This window comes from Rhinoderma darwinii, chromosome 1 (assembly GCF_050947455.1).
Source record: "Rhinoderma darwinii isolate aRhiDar2 chromosome 1, aRhiDar2.hap1, whole genome shotgun sequence".
NCBI lineage: Eukaryota > Metazoa > Chordata > Amphibia > Anura > Rhinodermatidae > Rhinoderma > Rhinoderma darwinii.
In genome coordinates, this window is record NC_134687.1 from 318,477,491 (window position 1) to 318,491,289 (window position 13,799).

General features: G+C 46.5%; 1 protein-coding gene across 1 annotated transcript in view; it reads left to right on the plus strand.

Moving 5' to 3' along the window:
- Nucleotides 1–13,799, plus strand: part of LOC142649823 (glyoxylate reductase/hydroxypyruvate reductase-like) — a 44,263-nt gene that overhangs the window by 24,221 nt on the left and 6,243 nt on the right. The gene's annotated exons all lie outside the window — the stretch shown is intronic.

The following is a 13,799-nucleotide window of genomic DNA, read 5'->3' on the forward strand; positions in this document are numbered from 1 at the left end:
TCCATCTTTGAATTTTACCCTCTTTTTAAAGGACAGATAGGGCTTTGTTTTAGTGGCATTTGTCAGTATACATAATTTTTATATTTTTCTCTAAAGTGGGCAAAATTGGAAAAAAATTCAAGAATTTAGAAAATGCGTCAGTTTATGGCAGCATTTTTCACACACAATATAGACCATGGACAAAATTAATGTCCTTTCACATTCTTCCACTTCTCTCGTGCATGGGGATACAAAATATGTGTGCTTTATTCACTGTGTGGGCATGTGCCAGGGCTTGGCATAAAAGGAGGCTTTTCGGCCTTTTCGGTCCAGGAATTTTGCATTTGATTTTATAGCCGCATACTGTTTTCTGGGGGGCCTAATGCTGCTGAAACATTAGAATCACCCCATAAATGACTTCATTCACACAAGTAGACCCCACAAGGTTTTCTTCAAGGGGTTTATCATATTTTTAGAAAGTCCAGTTTTCTTCTGAAAGTTTCTTGAATAAGATGAAACAAAATAAAATTACCATTTTTTTTAGAAAATGCGTCAGTTTATGCTAGCTTTTTTCACACACAGTATAGACCACGGTCAAAATTAATCTCCTTTGACATTCTTCCACTTCTCCCGTGCATGGGGATACCAAATATGTGGCCTTATTTATCACATAGAGAAGTAGGAGGGTGGACGATAGAAGAAGCTTATTTCACAAATCACTTTTTTTCAAAGCTGATTTTACAAAACTCAGCAGAGTTTCTAGAAGGGCACAGTTATTTTCTGCAACGTCTGAACTAACTTTCATAAAAATGTATAGAAACAAATGTAAAAAACGGCTGCTGCAGAATTCCACTGCGGACTGTCCGCAGCGGAATTCAACAGCAATTCCGCCACGTGTGAATATGCCCTAACACTTCCAAAATATCTGCTCTTGGTGCAGAGATCCCAAAATATTAATCTAGGCGTATAATGGAAATTTATTTTTTGGGGTTTCCTAAAGTAAGAAATTGCAGATTTATGCAAATAGAGCTCTCCAGCAGTTGAACTTTAGAAAATATGCAAACATGACATCCACCCCCCACCCATTCCCTCCCTCAGGGGAAAAATAAAAATGTAATGTAGGGCAAATATATTTTCAACTAATTGACTAAAATCTAATAATGCAGAACAGTGTGGTATTTTTTAAAACATGGGTCAATGCACAGACCTGGTTGTGAGTGACAGAAATATCGGGAATCTTTGCGGTGCCCGTCTTTTCTGCAGACGCGGCACTTTTTCTGGGGGTTGCTTCTAGTTGGTGTTGGGGGAATGCGAGTGATGAAGTGTCTTTCAGTCAGTCGCGTGACATCCTCAGACTGGGGGCATTCTCTGGTGTCCTGAACGTCAAATATGAGGCCTTCAATAATTTTCTCCTGGAAATCCAGGTATGTGTCTCTGCCTCTGTTTATTTTATAGAGCACAAATGAATTGTGGATTGCCACCTGTAACAGATAAATGGCCACTTTTTTGTACCAGGTTTTTGTTTTGCGTTTCACTAAATAGGGCATGACCATGGGATAATCAGAGTACGGTTCCGTAACCATTAAAACATTAACTGCGTGTGACATTCCCAACTCCCTTAAACTACCCTTTACCTCTCTTTCACCAAATGATGACATTGAGACTTAGAGCTGGAATGAATTGGCCACAGCAGCCATTTTATTAACAAAAACAGAAAAAACAACGCATTAATAAATACCAGCAACAAATACCAAATAAATAACCATAACTTAATAACCTTTCCACGCAAACCCCCCATACAAACATCATTCACATGAAAATCATACACCCCCATACGGAAAATTGGGAAGGTCCTTGGAGCTAATAAGAAGGATCTGGCGCCATTCTGCCCATATCTTTATTTTTTTACCCCCAGCCATCCTGCAACAGGCTCAGGGGCAGCATGCGAACCGCAGATGGCTAAAGCATTTCCATTTTGCTCCCTGGGACCCCACCCAGCAGGAGCCCAAATAAACCAGATCCCCCACCATGTATAATCTGGGAGGGACCATTACCAGTTTGAATCCCTCCCCTACCAAAATTGCCAACTCCAAGGACACCCCAAAACCCACCACGACAAGCATACTTTGACCACCTCAAGTATGCAAGTTCGCCGATGCACCATCTCTGACCATACTACCGTTACTCGAGGGAAAACCGCCCACATCCGCAGGAGATCATACTTTACATCCCGGATCAACTCCCAAAATGGCCGTACCCCCAGATCATTCCCCTCAATATGTAGGACCAAAACATCAGGAGCATGGTCCAACAATGCAAAGCGATGAAACTCTGGCGGAACCCTCTCCCAAGACATACCATGAAAACCAAGCCAGCGCACGACAGACGTCACCCTGGAAAACCCCAGCTGCCGCCCATCCGGATGAACGTTGGCCCGCAACGCGCCCCAATGGACATAGGAATGCCCAAAAATCCAAACCAGACACGGGGAGGGATCTGAAAGTAAAAATCAGCACCGTTAATATATACACGTAAGAACAACACTGAAGCATTGCCCCGCGCCATCCTTACTAACATAACACCCCCTAACTACTCTCCACCCCGCCCCTACACTCAAACAAGATGGGGGCAAACATACAGCCTGAACCATTGGGACTCCCACCTCCCTATACTTCGCACTGCAACAGGCCCAAGACCCCACCTAACCACTTCCGTGGCGGCCCTTATCCGAAACGAATGCGGCGCAAAAGCCATCTCATCCAAACCCACGCATGACAAACATTTCCGGAACACCATGGTAAATTGATACCTCGACAAAAGCTTACCATCCGCATGACATAACAAAGGCCCACCCCTAAACCGGCCATACCCGAAATAAGCCGTAAACAAGCAAACCTGCTTAGACACCACTTGCCGCCCCCTCCCCCTCTGATCCGTTTTGGAACAACGAATCCAGAACTCCACCCGATCCCCCAAGTGCACCACATCATCCGTCAACAACCCCCCTGGCCGCACCCTGCTGAGTGACACCAATTCCCCCACCCGCAGCGCACCAAAAAAGGCCCAACTGAAATAAAACCGATTCATACACCAACATGCACAGCACATTCCTTGCCAACCCCAATTTTTCCAACACCCCAAACAATACCGGGCGCCGCCTATCAGGCGTCACCGGCCCCCGTCGGAACCCCCTCAGGGCCTGGCCTACCAAAAATTCCTTTGTGGTGTCCCGTAAACCCCTCCATTTAAAACCAAATGCTAGGGCTGCCACAAAGCAATTAACCTTCGCTACCGACCAGCCCACAGCAGATACATGACCCAAAAATGGCAACAACGCCACTACTTGATCCTCATAAGAAACCACACCATCCAACACCTCCAGCCAAGCCTCCCATTCGCGTCAGGTCGTCTCATAAGCAGTCCACGTCCCCAGAGCCAATGAAGACCGGATCAGTCGATTCGCTGCCTCTAGACCAGCTCCCACAAGTGCTGAGGGCATGAGAGCCCTATCGCATCTGCCTCCGGGACCAACTGTCGAAACCGATCCCACTGCAGGCGAAAAAGAGAATCTGTAGTTGAGTTATCCACTCACGGGACGTGAACAGCCGTAACCCAAGCATTCAATCAGAGACAAAGAAGGACCAAATGTCAAAGGCCTCGTGCACACTTCCATCACCGTTTTCACGGCCGTTTTTGACGGATCCGTGTGCCCGTTTTAGCGGCCGTGTGATTTCCGTGTGCACTCCGTGTTTCCGTTTCTGAGCGCCGAGCATGGTACTGTCCAGGGTGCTGAAAGAGCATGGTTGTTCAGCGCTAGTCACAGTACAGGGTGCTGAAAGTGTTAATGGGCTGCACTGATCGTTAACTCATTCAGCACCTTGGACAGTGACTAGCGCTTTAGAATGACCATGCTCGGCGCTCGCAAAATCCAATTTTAATGAAATAAAAAAATAAGTTCATACTTACTTTCCTCCTGTCCGGCCTCCAGGGATGACGTTTCATCCCATGTCACAGCTACAGCCAATCACAGGCTGTAGTGGCGGTCACGCAAGTCAGGATGATGTCAGAAGGCCGGCCTCCAGGGATGATGCTTCATCCCACGTGACCGCCTCTGCAGCCAATCACAGGCTGCAGCGGCCACATGGACTGCCGCGTCATACAGAAAGGTCGGACTGGGGGAAGAAGAGGGGCTCGTCACCAAGACAACGACCGGGTACGTATGAACTGCTTTTTATTTTTATCAGCAGCCTCTTCTCTCTATCAGTGATTGATAGAGACAAGTGGCTGCCGATAAGTGTAATATATCTGTAATGTACTGTTGCCCGCCCGGCCGTTGCTATGCTTTCCGTGTGCCTTCAGTTTTTTTGATGGCCCCATTGACTTGCATGGGCCTCACGGTCACGGAATCTCGGACCAAAGTAGGACATGCTCTACTTTTGATCGGAACGGAGCAATGGGACCGTCAAAAAAACTGAAGTGTGCATGGCCCCATTGAAATGAATGGGTCAGGGTGCTAGCCGTCAGAAAAACGGCTAGCACCCTGAAGAAAAAGACTGAAGTGTGCATGAGGCCTTAACAAACAAACAAACAACAGTGGGAGATGACGCTGAAACATTATTAATTGCCATCACCACCCCCATGTTATCACAATGGAAACGTACCTTCTTATTCCTAAACCTGTCCCCCCAAATAGCCACCACCACCACAATAGGTAACAACTCCAAAAATGCCAAGTTATGTACCAAAGCTACCTCCACCCACTTAACCGGCCATTGACCCACGCCCCACTGCCCCCGCAATAGGCCCCGAAGCCCACGCTCCCTGAAGCATCCGTGAACAATTCCCAATCAATATTCTCAACCACCGGGGCTATGATGATCGACCTCCCATTATACAGCCCCAGGAAGTCACTCCACACTCTCAAATCCTCCCGATGTTCCTCCCCCAACCGAATAAAATCATGTGGGGCCTTCACTCCCGCCGTAGCCCTCGCCAATCATCTACAGAAAACCCTCCCCATAGGCATGATGCGACAAGCGAAGTTAAGCTTCCCCAGGAGAAACTGTAAGCCCTGCAACTTAATCTTCCTCAGGTAGCACGCCCGGCCCACCAACAACTTCAAATCCTCCAATTTCTCCTAGGAGAGCCAGCATTCCATACACTCGGAATTAATTGTGATTCCCAAAAACACTACCACCGACCTCGGACCCTCCGTTTTTTCTGGCGCAAGTGGCACTCCAAAACGACCAGCAACCCACTCCACCGTTGCCAACAAGTTCCCGCAAACAGGTGAGCACACCGGCCCTGTGCAAAGGAAATCATCCAAGTAATGGATGACGGAGGCCACTCCCGCCACCTCACAAATCACCCATTCCAAGAATGAACTGAAGGCTTAAAAATAGGCGCATAAAATGGAGCAGCCCATCGGAAGACATCTGTCAACAAAATACGAACCCTCCCAGTAACAGCCCAACAACCGAAAACTTTCGGGATGCACTGGAAGCAAACGAAAAGCGGACTCCACGTCCGTTTTTGCCATGCGACAAATGATGTATTAACCGAAACTTATTAGGCTCTTTCTTAGGCACGACTCCCAATGGAGAAACTATCGTGTCAACAAAAGAACCCACCATTTTCCCCAGCCGCTTCTCTTTACTCAATTTCTCGGACACAACCGATGGGTAGTCCCGCGCAGATTTTAAATTTCGTAACGAAAAAGGGACAACGTGCGAAGAGGGAGGGATCTGGAAACTGACTCGAAACCCCCCCTCCAACAAACTCGCCTTCTCCCTGTCAGGGTACCTATTTAGATACAGCAGCATCTCTCCCAACTTTACTGGCGTCGCCCCCATGGCTTCCTGCCGAGCTGCCTCTCCCCTTTCCTTTCTTAAAACATCTTGACACCCCATGGGCTGCCCCACTGCAGACCAAACAGGAGTGCTTAAATTTGCACCCCGCTCCAAACTTACACTGCCCCTCATTAAATTGCCAACACAGGCCTGACTTGCCACCTGAGGGATTCCCTGACTGTGCCCCAGCCCCTGCTGGCTAAAATGGCCGGACCCCCTCGGCCACCCCTGGAAAGGACTCCCTCCCAAAACGCACCGGCGCCATAACCCTTAATCATAACTCAATATCCTTCTGGTCCCACCGTATAGTCGGGCGGACCGCCTTCCTTTGCTGGAACTGCTCATCATACCTAAGCCACGTCATACCTCCATACACCCTGTAAGCCTCCCCAATGGCGTCCATAAAACAAAACAGGCCCGAGCAATTATCCGGTGCCTTCTCCCCAATCACACTCGCCAAGATGGCAAACGCCTGCAACCAATTAGGAAACGTCTGAGGTATCAGCTTATACCTCAGTTTTTCCTCCTCCTCCTTTCTGCTCTCAATCCGCTTGGGCTTATCTAAATTGAAATTCTCCAAGGGGAGCAGCGAAAAGATCTCCACATACTCATCCTTCCAGATCTTTACCTTGACTTCCAACTTTAAATGAGCCCGCAACGGCCCCTCACACATACATCTCCGCCTTGGCCCTATCATCCAACCGCACCCGATCCACCTCCCCATCCTTTTCCGTCTTAACTGACACAGCCACACCCGCGTCGCGGACCACCTGCGCGCCCCTCACCATTGGGACACCTCACAAACCCTGCAGAATCCCCCCGCCACCGCTCCAAGCAGCCATCGGGGATGGCACCACCAACAACCCTACCTGCTCGCACATGACAGCAACTCCTGCAAACTACCCAATAACCCCCGCACCACGATCTATCCCCCGATCCTACCCCGCTACCACCTGACTCAACCACCCCACCCCCCACCGATACATCCCCCGACCCCGGGGACCTAAAAATGGCAGGGATGGGATAAGATAAAGACATAGACTCACTGGGCTGCGTAGGAGCTGTGATCCCACCAGCCGAAAGACCCGGATAATCCAGCCGTCTCGCACGATGGCCTCCATCTTCTTCCCGAATCCTCGATGACGACGAACCTGGAGGGCAACTCCCGTCACCCCCCGCTCCGAGCAAGATCTCCACCGCCGTCAAAGCCCCGGCCGGCCGCCCACCGCCGTTACCCTGCCCGACCATGGCCGCCTCCTGGTGCTAAGACGTCCATCTTGTCCACAGGTGGGCCGCCCGACTGGACCATCACCAGGCCGGCCCACCGCCGATCCAGGAGAGACTGACCTGGAGCCTGGTGGGGTCCGCCCTCTCATGGGGACCGAACCACTTGCTGCCGTTGGATCCGGCTGGGAAGCGGGATTCCTGCCAGACCAAGGCCTGCGGCCTGCAGGTGAGGGCCCGGCCCCCCCAGGCTCCAGGATCCCTGGAGGGGCTCCCAACCCTGCGCGGGACCCGGGGAGTGACTTCTGGGCTGAACCGGGATGGCGGGCGCGCCCTCCTCGACCGACGCTGCCATCCGCCCTGGGGACCGTAATCCTGCGATCCCCCCTGCAATCTCCTCCCCCGCCTCTAAAACACTACCAGGCCCACCTGCAGGACCGGGTGAGACAGGCCCGGCCGGGCCATTGACTAGACCGGCGAGCTGGGTCCTAAGCCAATCAGACCCACACTCGCCGGCCATAGAACGCAGCTGCTTCAGGATTACCTGGATGTCCATGGAGGCACAGAGATGCAGGGATGCCGGAAGATGAAGAGAGCAGAGGAGACACTACTGCTCCTTGCTGTGTTTCCGGACAGACTGGCGCTCAAACCAGGGCGCCGCCTGTCTGCCTCGTGTCCAAGCTCCTCCCCTTCCTGTTTCCCCCAATCATGTGTCCTCCTCTTACGCCCGGGGCTCAGCTCAGGCCGTTCTGTAAAACCTGGTCGCTTAAATCCACCCTCCCATGTACTTGTTATATTCGGACACACTCACTGGTTTGTGCTTGTCCGATGTTGCCCCCCCCCTTTCCCTCACTGCCATGGTTCCTGCAGTATGAATCGTGCTTAGCACATACACTACCGTTCAAAAGTTTGGAGTCACCCAGACAATTTTGTGTTTTCCATGAAAACTCACACTTATATTTATCAAATGAGTTGCAAAATGACTAGAAAATATAGTCAAGACATTGGACAAGGTTAGAAATAATAATTTTTATTTGAAATAATAATTTTCTCCTTCAAACTTTGCTTTCGTCAAAGAATGCTCCATTTGCAGCAATTACAGCATTGCAGACCTTTGGCATTCTAGCTGTTAATTTGCTGAGGTAATCGGGAGAAATTTCACCCCATGCTTCCAGAAGGCCCTCCCACAAGTTGGAGTGGCTTGATGGGCACTTCTTGCGTACCATACGGTCAAGCTGCTCCCACAACAGCTCTATGGGGTTGAGATCTGGTGACTGCGCTGGCCACTCCATTACAGATAGAATTCCAGCTGTCTGCTTCTTCCCTAAATAGTTCTTGCATCATTTGGAGGTGTGCTTTGGGTCATTGTCCTGTTGTAGGATGAAATTAGCTCCAATCAAGCACTGTCCACAGGGTATGGCATGGCATTGCAAAATGGAGTGATAGCCTTCCTTATTCAAAATCCCTTTTACCTTGTACAAATCTCCCACTTTACCAGCACCAAAGCAACACCAGACCATCACATTACCTCCACCATGCTTGACAGATGGCGTCAGGCACTCTTCCAGCATCTTTTCAGTTGTTCTGCGTTTCACAAATGTTCTTCTGTGTGATCCAAACACCACAAACTTCCATTCGTCTGTCCATAACACTTTTTTTTCCAATCTTCCTCTGTCCAATGTCTGTGTTCTTTTGCCCATATTAATCTTTCCCTTTTATTAGCCAGTCTCAGATATGGCTTTTTCTTTGCCACTCTGCCCTGAAGGCCAGCATCCCGGAGTCGCCTCTTCACTGTAGACATTGACACTGGCGTTTTGCGGGTACTATTTAATGAAGCTGCCAGTTGAGGACCTGTGAGGCGTCTATTTCTCAAACTAGAGACTCTAATGTACTTGTCTAGTTGCTCAGTTGTGCAGCGGGGCCTCCCACTTCTCTTTCTACTCTGGTTAGAGCCTGTGTGTGCTGTCCTCTGAAGGGAGTATTACACACCGTTGTAGGAAATCTTCCGTTTCTTGGCAATTTCTCGCATGGAATAGCCTTCATTTCTAAGGACAAGAATAGACTGTCGAGTTTCACATGAAAGCTCTCTTTTTCTAGCCATTTTGAGAGTTTAATCCAACCCACAAATGTAATGCTCCAGATTCTCAACTAGCTCAAAGGAAGGTCAGTTTTATAGCTCCTCTAAACAGCAAAACTGTTTACAGCGGTGCTAACATAATTGCAGAAGGGTTTTCAAGTGTTTTCTAATCATCCATTAGCCTTCTAACACAGTTAGCAAACACAATGTACCATTAGAACACTGGAGTGATGGTTGCTGGAAATGGGCCTCTATACACCTATGTAGATATTTTCATTAAAAACCAGACGTTTGCAGCTAGAATAGTCATTTAGCACATTAACAATGTATGGAGTGTATTTCTGATTAATTTAATGTTATCTTCATTGAAAAAAACTGTGCTTTTCTTTCAAAAATAAGGAAATTTCTAAGTGACCCTAAACTTTTGAATGGTAGTGTATATCTACCACATATTTATTGAATAATAAGGGTATGTTCACACGCACTGTTTTCAGACGTAATTCGGGCGTTTTACTCCTCGAATTACACCTGAAAAAACAGCTCAATTACGCCTACAAACATCTGCCCATTGCTTTCAATGGGTTTTACGGTGTTCTGTTCCCACGAGGTGTTATTTTACGCGTCGCAGTCAAAATACGGCGCGTAAAAAGACGCCCGTGAAAAAGAAGTGCATGTCACTTCTTGGGACGTTTTTGGAGCCGTTTTCCAATGACTCCATTGAAAAACAGCTCCAATAACGTACGTAAAATATGCTGCGAAAAACGCGAGTTGCTACAAAAACGTCTGAAAATCAGGAGCTGTTTTTGCCTTGTATTTTCAGATGTTTTTGGTCACTGCGTGTGAACATACCCTAACTGATACGGTTACTGAATAATATCACCATATTGTTATTAAATAATACCACTATACTGCTACTGAATAATACCACCCTACTGTTATTGAATAATGTTTAATACTGTTGTTAAAAAATACCACCATACTGTTACTAAATAATACCACGTTACTGAATAATACCACCATTTGCCTTTGAAAAATTCCACCATTCTGTTACTGAACAATACCTCCGTACTGTTACTAAATAATACCACTCTGCTGTTATTAAATAATACCACCATATTGTTACTGATTAATTCCACCATACTGTTATTGAATAATATCACCATACTGTTATTAAATAATACCACCTTTCTGTTACTAAATAATACCACCACACTATTGCTGAATAATAATACCACTATATCATGACCAAATATTATCACAATATAGTGATTGAATAAGGCTATGTTCACGGCTGCGTTGGGGTCCCGTTCTGATGTTCCGTCGGAGGTTTCCATCAGAACGGGATCCTGAGCAGACACAAATTGACACCAACGGAAACCATAGGTTTGCGTTTCCATCACCATTGATTTCAATGGTGATGGAGCCGGTGCCCGTGGTTTCCGTTTGTCTTTTTTGTGCACCGTATCCGTCGTTTTGCCGGAAGCAATAGCATAGTCGACTATCTCGTCCTTCAGTAGGCAGGACAGGGTGAGCGGATGAGCGGTGGCCAGGGTGCGGGGCTGCCAGTATTGAGGTCGGTGCAGTAAGTGAGTGGCGCCTGACCCACTGGCGCCCCGAGTAGTAGCCATGGTGAGGGTCATGCACACTCGGTGGCGCCCACCTTACAGTGTGGCAGGTAGTGCCCTGCGCGACTGCACTGGTCGCACGTACCTAAGGCCGGCCATGCATACCCGTACATTGAGCCAGCCGGAAAACAAAACTCAGATCATGGACGGGCTAGCGCCAGAAGTAAGAATTTTGCTATTGGAGACGCTTCACGTGACCAGCGCTGGAATCGGGTGTTAGAAGATGAAAACAAAACGTAAGTATGTTATAAATTACATTCGTTTTATATGTGCAGTGAAATAGAAATTAGTTAATTGGTTCTGGAAAACCCCTTTAATAATAACTGATTGCATCGGCTTTCACAACAATAGTTGAAAATTACTACTAATTTATTATCAATCCTTCATAAACCATTTCAATTTCCATACAACATATTCAAATTTACCATAAAACTGAAGTAGTCACTACAAAGTTTCTACAAGAGCACTCTGAAATGGGGCTGATGTGAAAATGATAGGGGACAATCAGCCCTTCCACTCCTGGGGATGTGATATAAAACAACATCTATTATTTTTTCCGCTGGGGACCAGAAAAACATATTTTAGATATTGAACATTTTTTTTTAATGCATATCAATAAAATACTAATTTTATAGAATATATTACATTGCTTTCCCCTCTGCTATATTTCCCCTTCCACAATGAATTTATACAAGAGAGCACTTGTACCCCAACTAGTAGGGATAGTAGATGGTATGGGGCCCAGCAACTAAGGATGTTCACACGGCTTAGCAAAATACGTCTGAAAATACGGAGCTGATTTTCAAACGTTTTTGTAGCAACTCGCGTTTTTGGCGGGGTATTTTATGGCCGATATTGGAACTGTTTTTCAATGGAGTCAATGAAAAATGGCTCCAAAAACGTCCCAAGAAGTGACATGCACTTCTTTTTCGCGGGCATCTTTTTACGCGCCGTATTTTGACAGTGACGCGTAAAATTACACCTCGTGGGAACAGAACACCGTAAAACCCATTGCAAGCAATGGGCAGATGTTCGTAGGCGTATTAGGGGCGTTTTTTCAGGCGTAATTCGAGGCGTAAAACAGTGCATGTGAACATACCCTAAGATGCAGTAAGTCATAACTGTGGATGATGGAAGGCAATAGTGGGAAAATAAATGTAGAAAACTGGGAGACAAAGAGAGAGAGCACAAAACACAGAGGACAGAGCGATGACCAAAATAATTAAAAGCCTTTCATGTCCTGATGGAATGAGTCCCATTCCAAGTTTTTCTATGGGGCCCCATGGTTACTTGTTACGCCCCTGCTTATACCATAATCATAAGAAACATGAGGCAAAAAGTTCTTGAAACATATCACTCTGGAAAAGATTGCAAAACTATTTGCTAGGTCCTGTGGCTCCATTAAACAACAGTTAGGGCAATTTTCTCTAAATGAAGAGTAGTGACTCAAAGTTACTCCAAGGGCACAGCGACAACCCATCGAGGAAGTCACAAACAGGGCCTTAGGTTGGATGGCGCCATGTGTGTGGCTCTCTACTGCCGCCCTCCACAAACCAAAAATCAACCACATATATAGACACGTACATATATAATGTAAATACATAAAGACATATTTAGAAATGCAGGCAAATATATATATACACACACATACATATAGGTAAATATATAGACATACAGACACATTTTATATATATATATATATATATATATATATATACACACACACAGACACAGGCACGTAAATACACTGACAGGAACATATACAAATACATAAAATGAACATATATACAAGCACAAAGACACATTCACATATAGACCATATGTTCCCACACAGGCACACACATACACAGTACAGATAATGTAGTATATTTCACATGCAGTCCTATGTAACACCACAGATAACACAGTGATGACTCTCTGAGTATAGATAATGTAGTAGTGTTACCTGCAGTCCTATGTAACACCACAGATAACACAGTGATAACTCTCTGAGTACAGATAATGTAGTAGATGTTAACTGCAGTCCTATTTAACACCACAGATAACACAGTGATAACTCGGAGTACAGATAATGTAGTAGATGTTACCTGCAGTCCCATGTAACACCACAGATAACACACAGTGATAACTATACCTATACAGGTACACACAGACACACACACACACACTAGAGTATATAAGGGGCAGTAGAGTATATAAGGAGCAGTAGAGTATATAAGGGGCAGTAGAGTATATAGCGGAAAGCAGAGTATATAAGGAGCAGCAGAATATATAGAGGGCAGCAGAGTATATAAGGGGACAGCAGAGTATATAAGGGGCAGTAGAGTATATAAGGGGCAGTAGAGTATATAGGGGCAGCAGAGTATATAAGGGACAGCAGAGAATATAAGGGGCAGCAGGGTATATAGGGGCAGCAGAGTATATAAGGGGCAGCAGAGTATATAGGGGCAGCAGAGTATATAAGGGACAGCAGAGAATATAAGGAGCAGCAGGGTATATAAGGGGCAGTAGAGTATATAAGGGGCAGTAAAGTATATAAGGAGCAGTAGAGTATATAGGGGCAGTAGATTATATAAGGGGCAGCAGAGTATATAAGGGGCAGTAGAGTATATAAGGGGCAGCAGAGTTTATAAGGGACAGCAGAGTATATAAGGGGCAGTCGAGTATATGAGGAGCAGTAGAGTATATAGGGGCAGCAGAGTATATAAGGGACAGCAGACTATATAAGGAGCAGCAGAGTATGTAGAGGGCACCAGAGTATATAAGGGGCAGCAGAGTATATAAGGAGCAGTAGAGTATATAGGGGACAGTAGAGTATATAAGGGACATCAGAGTATATAAGGGGCAGCAGAGTATATAGCGGAAAGCAGAGTATATAGGGGCAGCAGAGTATATAAAGGGCAGCAGGAGTATATAAGGGGACAGCAGAGTATATAGGAGCAGCAGAGTATATTGGGGACCACAGAGTATATAAGGGGCAGCAGGGTATATAGGAGACATCAGAGTATATAGGGGCAGCAGAGTATATAGGGGCAGCAGGGTATA